Raw genomic sequence first — 17,382 nt, 5'->3', positions numbered from 1 at the left:
CCTAGCCCTTTTTAATCCCCCACATCACGCTTAGGGCACATCAACGGCGGACACACCTAGGGAGGTAACACTCACCTATGGTTCGACCTGTCACCCTAAGCCACTGGCCCCACCCCCCCTTGGCACACATGGGGTCCTCAAGTGTGGGACATCACCCAGGTAGCACGAGCACATTGCACCAACATGCTGAGGACAACACCCCCCCTAGATAGCGCACCGCACCTTCTTCTTCACGTATACCACAAACGCCCAACCACCAACTTTGGAGGCCCTCGTCCACCCATGCAATCCACTGAGCTGCTCTGACGACCATCGTTCTTAAGCTTCCACAAACACCTGAGTCTACATGTGGCCCTTACTCTTACACCCACGCCAAAAGTGCCATGGGACTGGCACCCGTCTAGGAGGGGGGTAATGTTAACCCCAAGTCAAGATGGCGAAAGATGGAGAAAAAGCAAAGGAAGATGAAGAAAGAGTAAAGACATGCAAGCACCCCCTAAAGATGGACCAGGGCAAAAAGCGCAACCTTAAAAGAAAAGGCGCCTCAAAAAACTCAAAAAATCCTTGTAAAAGAGCGCCAGGCTCCCTTCTGTGCCCATTGTAAAATATTAGATGGGTATAGGCTAGAGGCACGGGCCTAAAAGAGGAAAAGGAAAAAAGGACCTTGCCACAATGGCCAGTCATGTAAAAAAAGGGATGAGTGCCCATGGGATTTTAGGGTTTGTATATATAAAGTTCAAAAAGTGAATAAGAGATCATTCTTTGGTGTGTGGCAAAAGGAGTCTTCTTCTTCTTCTCTCCTTCTCACCTTCTTGCTTGTGTGTGCTCTTGAGAGAGGGAGTGTGAGAGTGTGAGGGAGTGAGTGTGTGTGAGAGTCAAGGACATCAAGAGGGTGAAACTCTTCACCATCTCCTCTTCTTCTTCTTCTTCTCTTCCCTTCTTTCTTCTTGCGCACGTGGCTATGGAGGATGGAGCTTGGAGGTGGAGGAGGCTTGAGGATGCTTGAGCTAGCATCTAGGATCGTGGAGCTACCGGTGTGTGGAAGAGAGGAGGCAACTCATATCGGCACTAAGGTAAGCTCACTTCACCCATAGGATTGACGGCACGTCGGCTAGGTGAGAGATAGCCATTAGAGCTCGCTTGGAACGCTTGAATAATAAGCGGTCCGTAGGTCTTGGCGGTTGAGCGAAGGCTCCCACACCTATGTTGAAAGTTATGATAATGTTGACACTTGGTACCACCACAAGTATATTTGTCATGCCTTGTAATTGACATCGCACTTAATCGCTTATTTGAAAGGTAATCTAAGTAGAACTTTCTACCCTAATTCTTATGATTGGGTGGCACATAGAACATGTTTGGTATACTCCCAATCTCAATGATTATGAGGATACTACACTTTCCTAGGAGGGGTATAGGATCCTTTGTAAAAATAGATTGTAGAATCTATGGATACAAGATCTAATTGTCCAATCTCAATCCATGCATTGTGGATTAGGACATTATAATGTACCCCTTCATCAATGAGAGCATTGGTGATGTGCTCTCCTTCAACAATTAGTTCGACCATTAGATAAATAGGTGGTATAAGCTCTTCATCATTGAGGGCAATGTTGGTAGCTTTGACTTTTTGGATTAAAATGTTAGTTCCTATAGAACCAAAGCTCAATTCTATTGGTCACTTGATGTTGGGAGCAGCCCCGGTGCACATCTGGGGTATCATACTCATGACTTCTTAGGTTAGGCTCACTAGTTGCAATTGTGCAGTGGGTTGCAATGCTTTCCATTGAATCCAAAGTATTATGTTGAATATTACAAGCTATACAAGCAATGTAGCCAGCTTTGAGCTAAATGCTATGTCCATGCAATAGCATTTGTACATGGCTTTGTATATCACGTGACCAAGGTGAAACGTATGAAGTAAGGAGGAAGAAGACAAAAGGGGGCAATTGGCATAACATGATCTATCTTCAGCCACACTCTAATCCATTCTGCTATCTCACTAATTAGGATCCATACTTATCTTGAAATCAATGTGTTCCCAAGACAATAGCTTGCTCAAATGTTTGAAGCTTATTTCAAAGTTGTTTTGTCACTTGAATTGCCTCTCAAAGGTTACATAGAGAAATAGGGACTACAATTAGTGAGTTTGGGATAGTTTAGGTGTAAACAAACTTTAGAAGAGTTCTAACATTAGATTTTTGGGGAGAAAGAGGAGGAAGAGAATAGGTTATGGTGTAAAGTTGAAGAGATGCCTAAGTATGCTATGATCAATTATGTTTGATGTATTGCAAATTGAGCAATTGTAGAACTTGATGGGAAGAGATCTACTCTAGGCAGAGTGCAATGTTGACTTTGTGGACAAATGAGTACACTTTTGCCTTCCATTCAAGGGGACTCGTAAAAGGAAAAAGAGGGATAACGTTCTGTTCCCTCCACTTACGAGTTTGACTAGCAAAGGAGGTGAAGACTCATTGCAAGAATTACTTGATACACAAGCTGAGCACTACATCTCATAAACAAGTCAAAACTAGCTAATCATAAACAAAAAGATTGCTAGCTCTCAATGGAAATTGAAAAACAATTCCAATGTGGCACCAACTAAATTGAAGCCCCACATAGCTACCAAAACAATGCATAGAAAGCCAAGCAAGCAAAAGAAAAGCCACAAGTAGTTGTATACCTTACCAATATATGTACCCAAAGAATTCCTCAAGAGGCAAGGCTATTACAAAGGCAACTACCCAAACTATGGCTCCCTAAATGCAACCAAATGTTTAGGACCCAAAAAAAACTACTCAACCAAAGGATGAACTTGCTTAACAAATAAAAAAACAAGTTGGTGGCCAAAACTACACTCCCAAAACCATCGTAGCCTCTCAAAAGCCTAAATACATGAGGAATCTAGTGATATACATATAAAAGGACCCACCAAATGTGCTCTATAAGCCATAATAATCTTCAACCACTACTTATTAACATGCAAAGCCTACAACCCAAGGGACATCCCCACCACTCTTACATAACTTACAACCTCAACTCCATAGGAATAGTGAGCCCTAATTGTTGCCTATATTGCACCACATTAAGAAAATAAAAATAAATCAAATGTAACCAAGGAAAGTAGCACATCTCACTCTATGGATTTTACACTGAAGCAACAACAAGGAACTACTGCCTTGCCAAACATCAAAACCATATGACAATTAAACAAGGACAAAATAACCAAGTTACACAAAATCTTAACAAATATTTAGAATCAAAGGACAAGGACCACCATTAAGTGTGCATAACCAAGCCTTTGCCACCAATTGGTCTTAAATCAAACTGCACATGGAGATTGATCTACTACATGGTAGAAGAATTAGTAGAAAACACAAATCTCATGGTGACAAATCACTTTGCCCAATGTAACACAATGTTCAAAATTTCAACATGGGCATACTACATGACAGACATGAGTATCATAAACAAAGAGATGCTCAAGATCATGTTCCACTAGTACACCACATGGAAAGACCACGAACACAACGTCTTGAAAAGTATCCCAAACTATGAAGAACTTTCAAAAACCGTAAAAAAAAGGGATGCAAAAGCACTTTAACTCTTTCCATGCTACGATTACGTCAAGAGAATCAAGGAGGAGCTTGAAATTTACAAGCTTGAGCAATAAGATAAGTCAAAAGATCCCATTTTAAGAGAGTGGTACACCCATAAAGTCAAAAATATGTTGTGACAATAGTTATCTTATGTTGAATGCCAAGTTAAAGAGCTTTATTGGGACCCCATGTATTGGCAAACCACTTCTCTAAGGTCAATAATTCTTGCACAAGACTTAGACTCTCCACCAAAGCTTTAGCATCACCCACTACTCAACAAGGTTCTATGAGAAGAGGAACTACATGTAGCTAGTCACTTTGGAGCACCTAGTTTTCTATTTGGCATAATCACATGACTCTACATCTTAACATGCCATTTATTTGACCTAAATGCCCTAGCAAAACTTCAATATAATCCTAATTTCTATTACTAGTGTGGATGCCCAAGACCTAGGTGTATCAAGAACTTGTATGCATAAAAACACATTCAATCTACTGTACATGAATGAACCATAATTAACTCACAAACCATGCACACACCATGAGAACTAAGCTCATCAAACCTACCAATTCTAGCAAGGACAAGAAGCATTTCAAATGTTCTCAATTGAGGGGGGTAACTAATACTTGTTTGAGGTAAAACATACAATCGTATTGACACTCAAATTTTGTGTAAGGCTTTTTTATTTAGTCTTGTATTAGAATGCTCTTAAAAATGAGCAAAATTTTGCCTCTTTGAAAATGGGAAGGAAAAGGTCACTCTTAGAACTTGCCAGAGAAACTAAGTTTGAAAAGAAAATCGTTTCACTATGGAGTAGTAGAAACAAATCCAACTCAATCTCAACTTTGGTGCTTCGAAGATTTAAGAGTTAGGCTCTAACAAAGAAATTGAGAGTACTTACTTAAAAAGGTATAGTGGGGTAGTGTGGCTTGAAACCATATTTACAAATATTATAAGGGATATTCCTTGTCTAGTGTTTATTAGAAGATATCAATCTGACTTCAAATTTGGGACTGTTGGGATTTGGATGGATAATGGAATGATGTCTTATGACATCATTCTATTATCAGAGCTAGTAGAAGAGGATTTATGAATTGGGTAGAAGGGAGATAAATATGACAATACTAGAAAATCCACAAGCATCTCAACTAGATCAAGAAAAGTAAACATTACCTAGGATGACTTGTTGATCAAAGCCATTGAGGATAAGGATTTGTATGTATCCGAACTCTAGTCTTCCTTACCATCTACACATGGATCAAGTGCATATGCTAATAGGATCCCAAGGGTTTGATGCAAGATATGCTAACCAAAAGTACAATGAAGCACAATCTCAATGACCTTGGATTGAGCTAGTCCATAATGCTATAATTCAGGCACAAAGAATAATGCTTAGATGCAAGGATAAAGCACTAACACCAATTGAGGATAAAGATAGTACACTCACATTTGGGAGTGCTCTCACCATGCTCCTGAACAAATCCTATAATAGATCAAATGCTCCATCACCTATTAGAAGGAGAACTTGGATCACCATGAGATGAAGTAGACTTCACTTCTGACCGGGAGGAAAGGGGAGAAGAATAGTACGAGGGCAACCACTGAGAAGAACAACATGAAGGTGATCACCAAGAGCAAGAAAAAGGTGAGCAACCGTATAAAGAGAAGAAGGAGAATTGAGGCAAGATGAGGACAATAGAGAGAGAAAATCTTATTAGAAAAGGCAAAGAGAAGGAGAAGAATAATCTACGTAGGGCGTATCCAAACATCTAGAACAAAAGAAAATAATTACGAAGAAGACTTTTACTAGGTTTGAAGTTGAGGAAGTAGAGTTTTGTGTTGCTACATTAGAGAAATTAAGAAAAGAATTAAAAGCAAGAGAGGTTGCTCATGCCAAGGAGTAAAAACACACCCTCATTGCCATGTGGCCATTCTTTGAGGATGACCCAGGATAGCAAGTGCCCTTGGTATGGTGGGTAGAGACAGGGTGAGACAAGGGGAGAGTTCCAGCGTGGACAAGGAAAAGATAGTGGAGGAATCTTCTTCAGAGGTTGCTCAATTTGAAATTTAATAACTGCTAAAAATAGTTTCAGCTATTAAAAATGAGATTATTGAGTTAAAAAGGAGGAAGACCATGAAAGAAGTCACAATTGCTTCACAAATTGGACAACCTATTGAGTCAGCTAATAACTCATAGGAACAGCCTAACACAATGACCTACACACTTGTGGAAGCGCCTCTATCTTAGAGTTTCTATTAGGCTTGACAAGATCCAATGAGTCAAGGATTGACAAAGGCTCTAACTACAACTAGATAACAAACAAGTGATCCATTAGGAGTGTGTACAAAAATCCACACAATAACTCTTGGACAAGGGAAATATGTAGAAGTTAGAGCATCCTTGGTAGAGCTAAGCATTTTGGTGGACCAGGAAAAAGCAAAGATTACTACCTTGACAAGACAACTGTACGAGAACCATCAAGCATAGGGGAAATTAAGAGTGGCCTTCACAAGACTTTAGGCTATCATAAATTCCACTTGAGTAGCTAAGAGTGAAGAATAAGAGGTGGTGAGAGTTTAAATAGATAGATTTGTTGGAGACAAGTTAGGTTGATTGAAGAGTAAGGTGCATGGGAGTCAGTATTGAGGGCTTTTGCATATGTTGATTGATTTTTTTGGTGCACTTGATCTACTAATCTTAGGTATGGTATTCGAGGATAATCACATAGCTAATATGGGAGGGGGAGAATCTCTCATTCTAGCAACTTGGTGTGTTGGGACTCTTGTAGCAAAGTAAAGCATATGCTATACTAGGTTTGATAATGGAGTGGTATGGATTATTTAAAATGTACGATAATCTTTGGTGTTAAAAGAATTTGTAGCGTGCAATTAAAGGGCGTTGAGGTATTGAGGCTACTAAGAAAGCAACTAAGAATTTTGTTAGCTAGCTTTGAGACAAGCGATGGATGATCTTGTAAGGAAATATCATTGCTTGAAGGAAGTTGTTGGGTTTGTTGCACCCTTTTGTCTTCTGTAGTAGAAAATGAGCTTTGAGCCTTCTATGGTGACATTGTAGACACTTGCATTTTTACAAATAATGCTTGGCTATTTACCTATTCAATGAGTACCACATCAATAGCCTTAGATTTCACTAACAAAACATGGCAAATGAAAAGTAAATCCAATCAAATGATTAATTCTAGAATACCTCATTGGTTAGAGGCACAAGTGGGTACATTGAGCTGGGAGGCACCAACAAGCAATCAAATCTCTCTCTCTCTCTCTCTCTCTCTCTCTCTCTCTCTCTCTCTCTCTCTCTCTCTCTCTCTCTCTCTCTCTCTCTCTCTCTCTCTCTCTCTCTCTCTCTCTCTCTCTCTCTCTCTCTCTACACACACACATGCACACTCATATCACACACACATTCATGTGTGTGTGTGTGTGTGTGTACGTTTTGCTCAATCTCTCTCATAGCAAGCATGATCAATCATGAACCAATCTCTCTCCTAGCATAAAAACATAATCTCTCATTTATTTGCATCAGCCTTCAAATCAGAGAGCTCGACGAATCATCATAGATCTACATAAGATTATCAAGAGATGGCTTGTCTCCTTCTATGATGGATGCATTATCATCCACAAAGAATTGTCCTGCAAAGATCTCCCCATCAGGAAGAGGGAGACCTTTGATGGCTTCCATTTGTAGATTCTTGTCAATGTGTCATAGTAGTAGGTTTGTTACCAAAGCAAACAATAAAGGTGCTAAGGGACACCCTTGCCAAATCAAGCACCTCAAGTTGAAAGGCTTAGAAATCACTATTGAAGCTCCTCTAAAGAATGAGGAGACCATATTGATAAAATTCGAGCTGAATTTGAAATCTCTCAAGACCTCGATGGTGAATGACCAACTAACATGGTCATATGCTTTTTCAATATCCATAGTTACCATCACAAAGTCAACTTGGGATGACAAAGCATGATCAATAGAGAATATGAAGATCCTGTTAACCAGAATCTTAGCAAATACCTTGTAGGTAAAATTGAGCATAGTGAGTGGTCTCCAATTGGAGACTTTGGTGCAAAGGGGTGGTTTTGGTATTAGCTTGATTAACCCTTGATTGAATTCTTCCATAATGTAACTTGATAATTGGAAGTGATTGATAGCCTCAAGAAATCATCACAACAAACTTTCTACTGTTTCTCAAAGACCTCGATTAGAAGTCCATCCATGCTAAGAGATTTCCTAGATTTCATCTTAAACACAACCTCTTTGAGTTTCTCAATGGCAATAGGTCTATCTAACAGTAGGGCTTCATTTGGGGGAATAGGCTAAGTTATGCCATCAAGAAACCTTGCCATTTACTTTTCTTACTCCAATGGGTAGGGAGGATCTGTGCCAACCACAACAACAAGGTGTTCCACAAAGAGATGTCTAACTGACTGACTACATAGACAATATTACTAACCAAATCTTCAATTAGAAATATTGTCTCCCTCTTGTGATTCATCCTAAGTGACTAGAGAGAATGCATTTGGTGCATCCCTTAGCATCTCCCATTTACCTTTGAGAGCTAGATTTTGGTAGCAATAACCCTTTGTTCCACTTGGGAGTTGCAAGTATTCATTCATCTCGAGCTACACCCGTTGGATTAAGGTGTCATTAGGAGTGTTAGACTGCACCAAGGTCATGCATTGTTTAACATGTGCTACAAAAACATCCAAGGCTCTCTCAGGCCCTTTTCCTACTAAAGTCCTTAGCTAATGAGGTTAAAACATCAAATCAAATTTTTCGATTAAAGTCAAGATTGCAACTAGAGTTTGAGCAACTTTTCCATAGCTTTTTAGCTTCATTCACAAACTAGAGATCATCCAAAAAGGAAGTGTTAAACCCGAAAAGAGGAGGGTCTGTATTCATGTTGGTGGTGAGTACCACCCTAATAAACACCATGATTGGCAGATGATCTAATGAATCACTTGAAGCTTGGAGTGACCACCACCAATCCACCATGCCCTGTAAGACAAGCGTGCTTGCTCGCCATGTGCTTCCACACTACTTATTATGCCAAGTAAACAACCTACAATTAGAATTAGCTGTTAGAAAAGCAATGTCCTTTAGCTCACATGATTGGACTAGGTCCTCCCAAGGCTTTTTTAATTCATTAAGCATGAATGAGCTACAGTGAGAGTGGTCAATAGAGTCACGTGTCATTTTCCAGTCTCCCATGAGGAGAGGGACCCAACCATCCATCTAATGCTTCAGGCTTTGTCATTGGGACTTTCTAACTACAGGGATGTTAATTGCATAAACTGATGCCACAATGTGAAGCTTCCCACTAGCATAGATCACAGTGGCTACACAACTTCCATCAATGGCACTCCAACAAAGAGATGGGGTGAGTGACTCCTTGATGATGAGAAGTATCATGCCACCTTGCCCTTAGCTAGTTGTATGATAGAAACACAAATATCCCGAGATTTCAAGCCTATTGCAATCATGTTCAGTTAGCTTCACTTCTTGCAATGCTATAACATGAGGCTTGTACTTAGCATTGACGAAATAACACACTTGCTTCCTCAAGTTGCCACCCATCCCTTTCACATTCCATGATATAATGTTGACCATGCCTGACAAAAATGGGCCTTCAGCACGTCAAATTGGCACATCCATGAGTTTATGATTATTAATAGGAGCATAGTAGTTCCTATCCACCAAAAACGAGAGACATGCCTATTGCTTAAGAGACAATTTGTTGTTACCTTTACCTGATTTCTTATGTGTGTGCATCTTGGGCAACTAGTTTTCTTTGTTGCTCGAGGTGGTTAGGGCTTTGCCTTTTTGCACTCCATTCTTGTCACTATTTGTGGGACTAAGTTTTTAGGCTCTCTCTACAAGGGTTGCTGAGATGAAGGAGGGGTAGCAGCCTCTAGTTCCTTACCTCTGGGTAGCTTAGGCACTATACATGATGAAAGAATAGATGATTTCAATCTGTCACCTTCAGCAACAGGTTGAGACATGAACTAAGGGGTTTCCTCTTGCCCAGGAGGCTTATCACAGCCATATTTTTGTTAGGATGGGTTTGAACAAAATGCCCACTCGCCCAACAATGATAGCATGCATCTAGAAAGGGAAATAATTGGAACAAGAGCAACACCTTGAAACTTGTAGGATCACAGAGGTGAAGCATGTTAGGAGGTTCATTTCTGCAATCCTAGAGTATACATGCACGGTGCTCGTTCTCGAGTTGGCCCCAGGGCGTAGTCATAGAGGGTATGTAGAGCACGTTTCCAAGAGATGTATCAATATTAGATACTTCATCATCAAGCCATGGAGGAAGGTTGCCTAGAGTGATTTAGACTAGGCACTTGTGTAGAAGCACTCTGTCTAGAGAGAAAGAGGAGCACCATGGTAATTTCTATACCATGTTTCCCTAGAAGCTAACTACCAAGGTGAGTACCCAATCCTTCTTCCCTTTGGATCCAAGTAAGGCAAGATAGAAACCCTTGCCCACAAACTTGTGTTGGCTTAGAGCAGCTTTTCCTTGATAGGTCCCATCAAACCACCTAACAAATTCGTCTTCCAATGGTGGTCTGCCCATGAAGTACACTAATATCCCTATAAATAGTAGGGCTGCATATCAATCTTTGATCTTATCAAGCAAGAAATTGGCAAAGGCCTTGTGACAACATATGCCTTCTATTGCACTAGCTTTCCATTCTTCATTATGCTTGCTCTGGTCACAGTGCAAAGATTTTTCAGCCTCCACCATATCTAGCCCAATTGAACCTAGCACTTGCTTGTAGTCTTATGGTCCTGCCTACTACTTATCAGCAATCACCTCCTCAAACATTCTCAATCTCTTCTACAATGGCATTTGCATGCATGGCTAGATGCCACGTGTGGTGTTAGGGACATATAATTGTGTCCTTGCCACCTTGCACATGAATTAAATGGTCTATTGTAGTTATTCCCTTGCAGTTAAGTTCCAACCTTTCTCAACAATTGTTATTCTTTACACGAGCATCAGATAAACCATGAGTAAACAAATGTCACACCCATGTGCATAGTGTTGCTTGCAACAAAACACATCACTTAAGCTACACGGAGTTAAATTGCATCGCATAAGCACTATTATGAAAATTTAATATTTCACGTAGTAAGCCCAAGTACATATTCATTGTTTGTGACTAATTTCAAGCTTAAGAGCATGAACTTGGTCCATAAGAACTAAGCTGCTAGACCTTTTGAAAACCACATCATTTCTTTTACTCCAAACTAACTTCAAAGTTACATCACTTAATACAATAACAATTTTCCAGTTTGCATCATCTAAGTCTCCGACATCAACAAAGAAAGCTATTGTGAATTTGAAGTGAGACTTCAAATTTGCTTTGTCTAGCCACTTCTTATATGCTTTCCATAGATGGGGTCACACAATTACAATCCCATAGGACATGCCTCTTGGTCTCTTTAGCCTTTTCATAGAAGAGACATAGTGGTGAAATGAGCATGTGCTTGGCTAGACAAACTCTAATTGGAAGCTTCTTGATTGTGAGCTATCACTTGGAAAAATTCAACCGATAAGAAGGTGTGGCTTTTCAAATGTGCTTCAACCTTCTCTTCCACATTGCCAATATGCACTCTCAAGCACTCTTTCTTCCACCTGAGCACTAAATTCATTGGTATGGTCAGGTTAGGGCCTTTGAAGTTGTTATAACTACTCTTTCTTATATAATCACAAATTGCATTATCAAACAACGATAACAATTGTCACGTATGCAACATCGAGCAAAGATAGACTTAAAATGCATTGCACAGCAACACTTGGATGCGTGGCGTGATTTCTGTTTTATTTGTATTTTGCCCCCCCTCCCCCTCCTTGTAAGGGCTTTGTAGCTATACCATGGAGTTCCTACTAGAAACACCTATATAGGGGAGTAGTAGTGACTCTTGGTTTCCCCTCTATATTCCCTATACCCAGTGGTGAACCCTCTTATGTGCAATGTCACGAGGGTGTAGTCCTGGGATGTGTCTATGTTGTACCATTCTTTGATTGAATAATACAAGAGTATACCTTGCTCTCACATATCGTGTTACCTTTTTGTGCTATGTTGAGTGAGTGATAAGTGCAAGTGCATCACACTTGATATCAAGGCAACTCTTGCTTGATTGAATAATACAAGAGTATACCTTGCTCTCACATATCGTGTTATCTTTTTGTGCTATGTTGAGTGAGTGATAAGTGCAAGTGCATCACACTTGATATCAAGGCAACTCTTGCTTGGAGCGAAGGAGTGCTCATAGAAGTAGGAGAGAAGATCAATTGCCCCAAAGAGAATGAGCCGAAGTGTCACCCCATGTCACGACGCCCCCTGTTGCGTTGATCCCTGACGCATCTACCCCCGGCATGACGACCCTCGACATGGCGACCTTGACACCATCCACCATCTAAAGATATGACGTGACTTCTCTGCAGCACAACCACCACCTAAAGTCGAAATGCGGCTTCCTTGCGTCGACAACCCCGAAAGTTGAGGCGCAACTCCCCATGACCACATGGACGACGACAGAGAGAATGTACCCATCCCAACAATGGAAGAGTGGAAGAAGAGTAGAGGGCAATAATGGAGAGTGGGCCAAGAGGAGAAGATAGCCGGACTAGAGAGGTAGTTCGAGGGCATGTGAGGCTTGCTAGATTCAATTTGAAGGAACATGCATATGAAAGAGGAGGAAGAGGAAAGGAGAAGAAAATTAGAAGTGGAGCAAGGTTATAGAGAGTGGGTGTTACAACAACAAGAAGAGGAGAGAAGGCAAAAGCTATAAGAGGAGATGGATAGATTAGGGAGAGAGGAGTCTTCTAGGAGGGCACAAGATACAAGAAAAGACAAGGAGAAGGTAGTGGAAGCCAGATGTAAGAAGAAGGCCAAAAGACACAACCATAGAGAAGAGGAGGAGAGCGATAATTCAGAAGACGACTATGGCAAGTTTAAGATGCCCCAACCCACCAAGTACAAAGGAGAGAGGGACGGGTTGGTCCTGAAGAAATGGATCATCGAAGTAGACAAATACTTGAAGTATATCACGATCACTAAAGACATGAAGGGAGAGGTGGCAAAAATCTACTTGGAGGAGGACGCTGCTAGTTGGTACCCTATTGGAATAGGAGCAATGACACACCATCTTTTCATGGGAAGAACTCAAATATTACTTCATTCCAAGGATGGAGAAATTCAAAGTCAGAGATGAATGGAGAAACCTCAAGCAAACACAAGGGAAGATGAAGGAGCATGTCAGCAAATACAAGCAACTTCATTCCAAGGATGGAGAAATTCAAAGTTAGAGATGAATGGAGAAACCTCAAACAAACACAAGGGAAGATGAAGGAGTATGTATGTTAGCAAATACAAGCAACTCATGCTGCTACTACCCAACATGGATACTAACACTAAACTGCATGGATTCTTATTTGGTGTGCAAGAATGGGCCAAAAGAGACGTGGAGAGATAGAAGCCAATGAGCTTGGCCAAGGCCATGAGAATGGCTGAAAGACTAGTGGATCTAGAAGGCAGGAGGACGACCCAGGGGAACCAGAATAGATTCAACACTAACCTCAATAACAACTCATGGACCCCGAGATCCAATGCTCCTACAAGCCCATTCCTGGAGACACAGAGTCAAACCTCAAGCATAATGCCAGCCGCGTCACAACCTGCATTAGTACCAAGAGGAGCAGTTGGCAGATGGGGGAGAAACCACTACAGGCCAACCCCAAGTGCATCATATGAGCCTACAGGATCAAATACATCATGGTGGAGACCCCCAGTCCCAACCATAGGGATAAGATGTTTCAAGTGCAGGGGACCACACTATCAAAACAAATGCCCCATGGAAGACATAGCTTCATCAAGCAGGTCTAGGGTGATAGCCACTAGTGCATATGGAGGAGAGGAACTGCAGCCCCCGTGCATCCAAGAAATCCCAAGCGCAAGTGATGAAAGCATGGACCACCCAAGAGTGGGGACAGTCAGTGCGCGGCCCCAATGCATGGTGGCCCAGGTAGTAACAATCCACCACCTATACATTAAGGGCATAGTAAGTGAAGGGAATCAAGCCATTATGGTGGACACAAGGGCCACTCACAACTTTATCACACCAGAGTGCGTAGCCAAACATGGGCTAAATTTGTCTAAGGCCCTAGAAGGATTAACAGTAACGTTCGCACAAGGAGAGGCCAAGGAGGCGAAATAGGTTTTTGCAGTACAAGTAGAAGCAAGAAAGTAGAAAGCAAAACTCAACTTCCTAGTCATTCCCATGGACGATTTTAAAGTTATCATAGGCATGGAATTCTATAATAAATATGTCATTGCAATGTTTGGGAAAGGAGTTAATGAGATGATGCTGGATATGCAAGGAGGAGGTATTAGAGTACCATGTGAAAGAATGTAGCTACAGAACACCAATCAAGGTGCAAATAAATGAGAATAAGCCAAAAGTCTCATGCCAAGCAGTGAAACCAAGTACGAGCCAACCAGGAGCACCAACCCAAGCACCACCTTGTCAAGTGAACCATATTAGACCACACATCATGACATGCAATGCCAAGCAAGTGGAGAAGTCAGTTAAGCAAGGAGACATGGTTTATCTATGCATGATTCAACCCATTTAGCAAGAGGTCACCAAGAAGCCCGAACCCCAAGTCGGCAACATAAAAGTGGTAGAAATACTTGAGGAGTTTAAAGATGTAATGCCAGTAGAACTACCCAAGGGCCTACCACCCAAAAGGGATGTGGACCACAAGATCAAACTCATTCCAGGATTCGCCCCACCGACTAGAGCCCCTTATCATACGAATCACACAGAACTCATGGAATTAAAGAAGCAACCGCATGAATTAGAAGGACAAGGTTTCATCTACCCTAGCAGATCCTCCTTTGGTGCCCCAGTGTTGTTTGTCAAGAAGAAGGATGGGGAGCTTAGGTTATGTGTAGATTACAGGGACCTTTATAAGATCATTGTAAAAAACGAATATCCCATGCCGCTAATAGAAGACCTCCTAGATAGCTACATGGTGCCAAGTACTTTAGCTGCATAGACCTTAGGTTAGGATACCATCAAATTCGCATAGCAGAAGAAGATATCCCCAAAATAGCTTTCCGTATACCTGATAGGGCAGTTTTGAATGGTTAGTCTAAGGTTTCAGACTAAGTAATGGTCCATGCACCTTTTGTGGCCTCATAGATGGAGGCTTTAGACCCGAAATAGATGTCTTCGTCATTATACTACATCGATGATCTCCTAGTATATAACAAAACCCTAGAAGAACACAAACAACACTTGCGCTTAGTTTTTGAGAAGTTGAGACAACATAAGCTATATGCCAAACCAGAAAAATGTGAGTTTGCAGTAAAAGAGTTAGAATTCCTAGGATTCATCGTAGGAGTGGCCAATATCAAAGTGGACCCTAAGAAAGTAGAAGTAGTCAAAAAATGGCATGTGTTGAAGACTGTGAGGGAAGTGCGGGAGTTCCTAGGCTTCATAGTATTTTGTAGAAGGTTCGTCAAGGATTACAGCCTCATCACTGCACCACTATCCCACCTCACCAAAGAAGATAACGCATTTACATGGGGCAGCGAGCAAGAGGCTACTTTTGAGCTGATGAAGAAATGAACGAGCCAAACCCCAATCCTGAAAGTACCCAACTTCACCAAGCCCTTTGAGATTTCCACAGATGCATCATATTATGGCATTGGGGGCATGCTGGTAAAAGAAGGCCATCCCATAGCTTATGAATCCAAGAAGTTTACGGATGTCGAAACCAGATGGAGCACACACGAGGAGGAGATGCTCATAGTAATTCATTGCCTCAGAAAATGGAAGCATTATGTCTAGGATAAACACACAGTAGTCTTCACCAACAACATCTCCCTCAAATACTTCCAATCCCAACCAAAGCTATTTGCCAAACAAGCTCGATGGCTAGACTTCCTAGCCGAATTTGACTTGGAGATCAAACACAAGCCAAGCTCCATGTGACCACCTGTTCAAATTTGGTATCCATTCTATGGCTTTAATGTTCCATGTGTGTAATCATCTTGCCCAATTTGTCATCCGTTGAATGTGCGAGTTGGATTAAGCCTTCATTCATGTTACCAATTTGCTTTGATAACTGTTTGAAGTCATTAGAAGCATGGGTGACATTTGCTTCAGTTTTGGGCTCAATGTCATAGGGAACCCTTGGCCAATGGGCCTCTTCATTCGTTGTACTATTGCCTATAAATTCTTGTCCCTGATGTGTGGCTCCAATGGTAGGATTAGCTTTAGCATAGTAATCTTCTAAACCTTCATTAATGGGACTCCAATACCTAATCTTTCTTCTTGTTCCTTGCCATCATGAAAACTGTGATTATTTGTTATTTTAAGGCACTTAGAAAGCAGTTCTTTTGCCCAAACATGAAGGAAGAAGTCATAGACTACATCAAGACATGTCCTATGTGCCACCCAACTTGTGAAGGCACCACGCTCTAAGCTGACGTGCTTACTCCAACCAATGCTAGTACCTAGCCGACCATGGGATATAATCAGCATGGATTTTATTGCAAAGCTCCCCGAATCTCATGGATACACCATCATTTTTGTAGTGGTGGACTATTTCTCCAAGCAAACTCACTTCATCCCTGCCAAGCCACTATTGAATGCCAAGGAGATAGCCCACCTCTTCTTCACACACGTGTTCAAGCTATATGGTCTACCCTTAGCCATAGTGTTAGATAGAGATGGAAGATTCATGAGTGACATGTGGAAGGAATTCTTTAAAACCTTGGAAACACAGTTGAGATTCTTATCATCCTTCCACTCCGAGATAGATGGGGGCAAACTGAGCGAGTCAATCAAGGCATTGAAGACTGTCTCGGGAGCTACTCTTGGGTGGACCAAAAGGATTGGGCCTTGTACCTCGATGTGCTAGAGTTTCACTACAATAGCTCAATCCACTCGATCACAAGCTACACACCCTTTGAATTAGCCATGGGAAAAGAAGTCATCACCCCCCTTGCCTTAACATCAGGAGTAACCAAAGTTGAAGATCAAGATGTAGAAGAATTCTTGAAGAAATGGAGAGACTGCAATGCCACAGCAATGCAGAGCCTAGAACAAAGCAAAATCACCATGACAGAACAAGCTAACAAAAAGAGAAAGGCCGTACTTTTCACCAAGGGCGACATGGTCCTAATCAGCTTCAAAAATAGGTCACTTCTAAAGAATATGAGCCCCAAATTCAACCACCGCTACTATGGACCTTATCGCATTACTTAAGTGCTGAATTGACTTGCTAGAAAGTATTTGTGTTCATAATGCATGTCATGCTCGACTTTTGTGCAGGTTCTATCCCGACAACCAATGGGGGTGGCACGTACCAATGCTCCATTCCAATGGCCCCTTCGAAGTGGAAGCATTCCTTCGGTGCCGAGAATACAAAGGATACCTTGAGTATCTCACCAAGTGGAGCGGGCATCCTCTCAAGGAAGCCACTTGGATTTCAGAAAAGCAAAGGCATGCAAACGCAACAAAGACGCCTTCGCCATCTGGCTCAAGGAGAATCCCACTAATTCTTCAAATGCCCCTTGAGTTATACCAACAACGGCCCTCATCATAGGCCCAGTAACACATCCACTCCTCAAATGTAATTGAGTTGAGGGTGGACTTGCATGGTAACCTGAATAAACCAAAAAGCCCCTACCAAGGTCTAGATGGGTAGACACCCAAGTCCTAGTGCATTAGACACTGACCGG

This window comes from Lygodium microphyllum, chromosome 8 (assembly GCF_053477565.2).
Source record: "Lygodium microphyllum isolate KBCC chromosome 8, Lygodium_microphyllum_v1.1.10, whole genome shotgun sequence".
Classification (NCBI taxonomy): domain Eukaryota; kingdom Viridiplantae; phylum Streptophyta; class Polypodiopsida; order Schizaeales; family Lygodiaceae; genus Lygodium; species Lygodium microphyllum.
Note: the sequence above shows the minus strand (reverse complement) of the source record.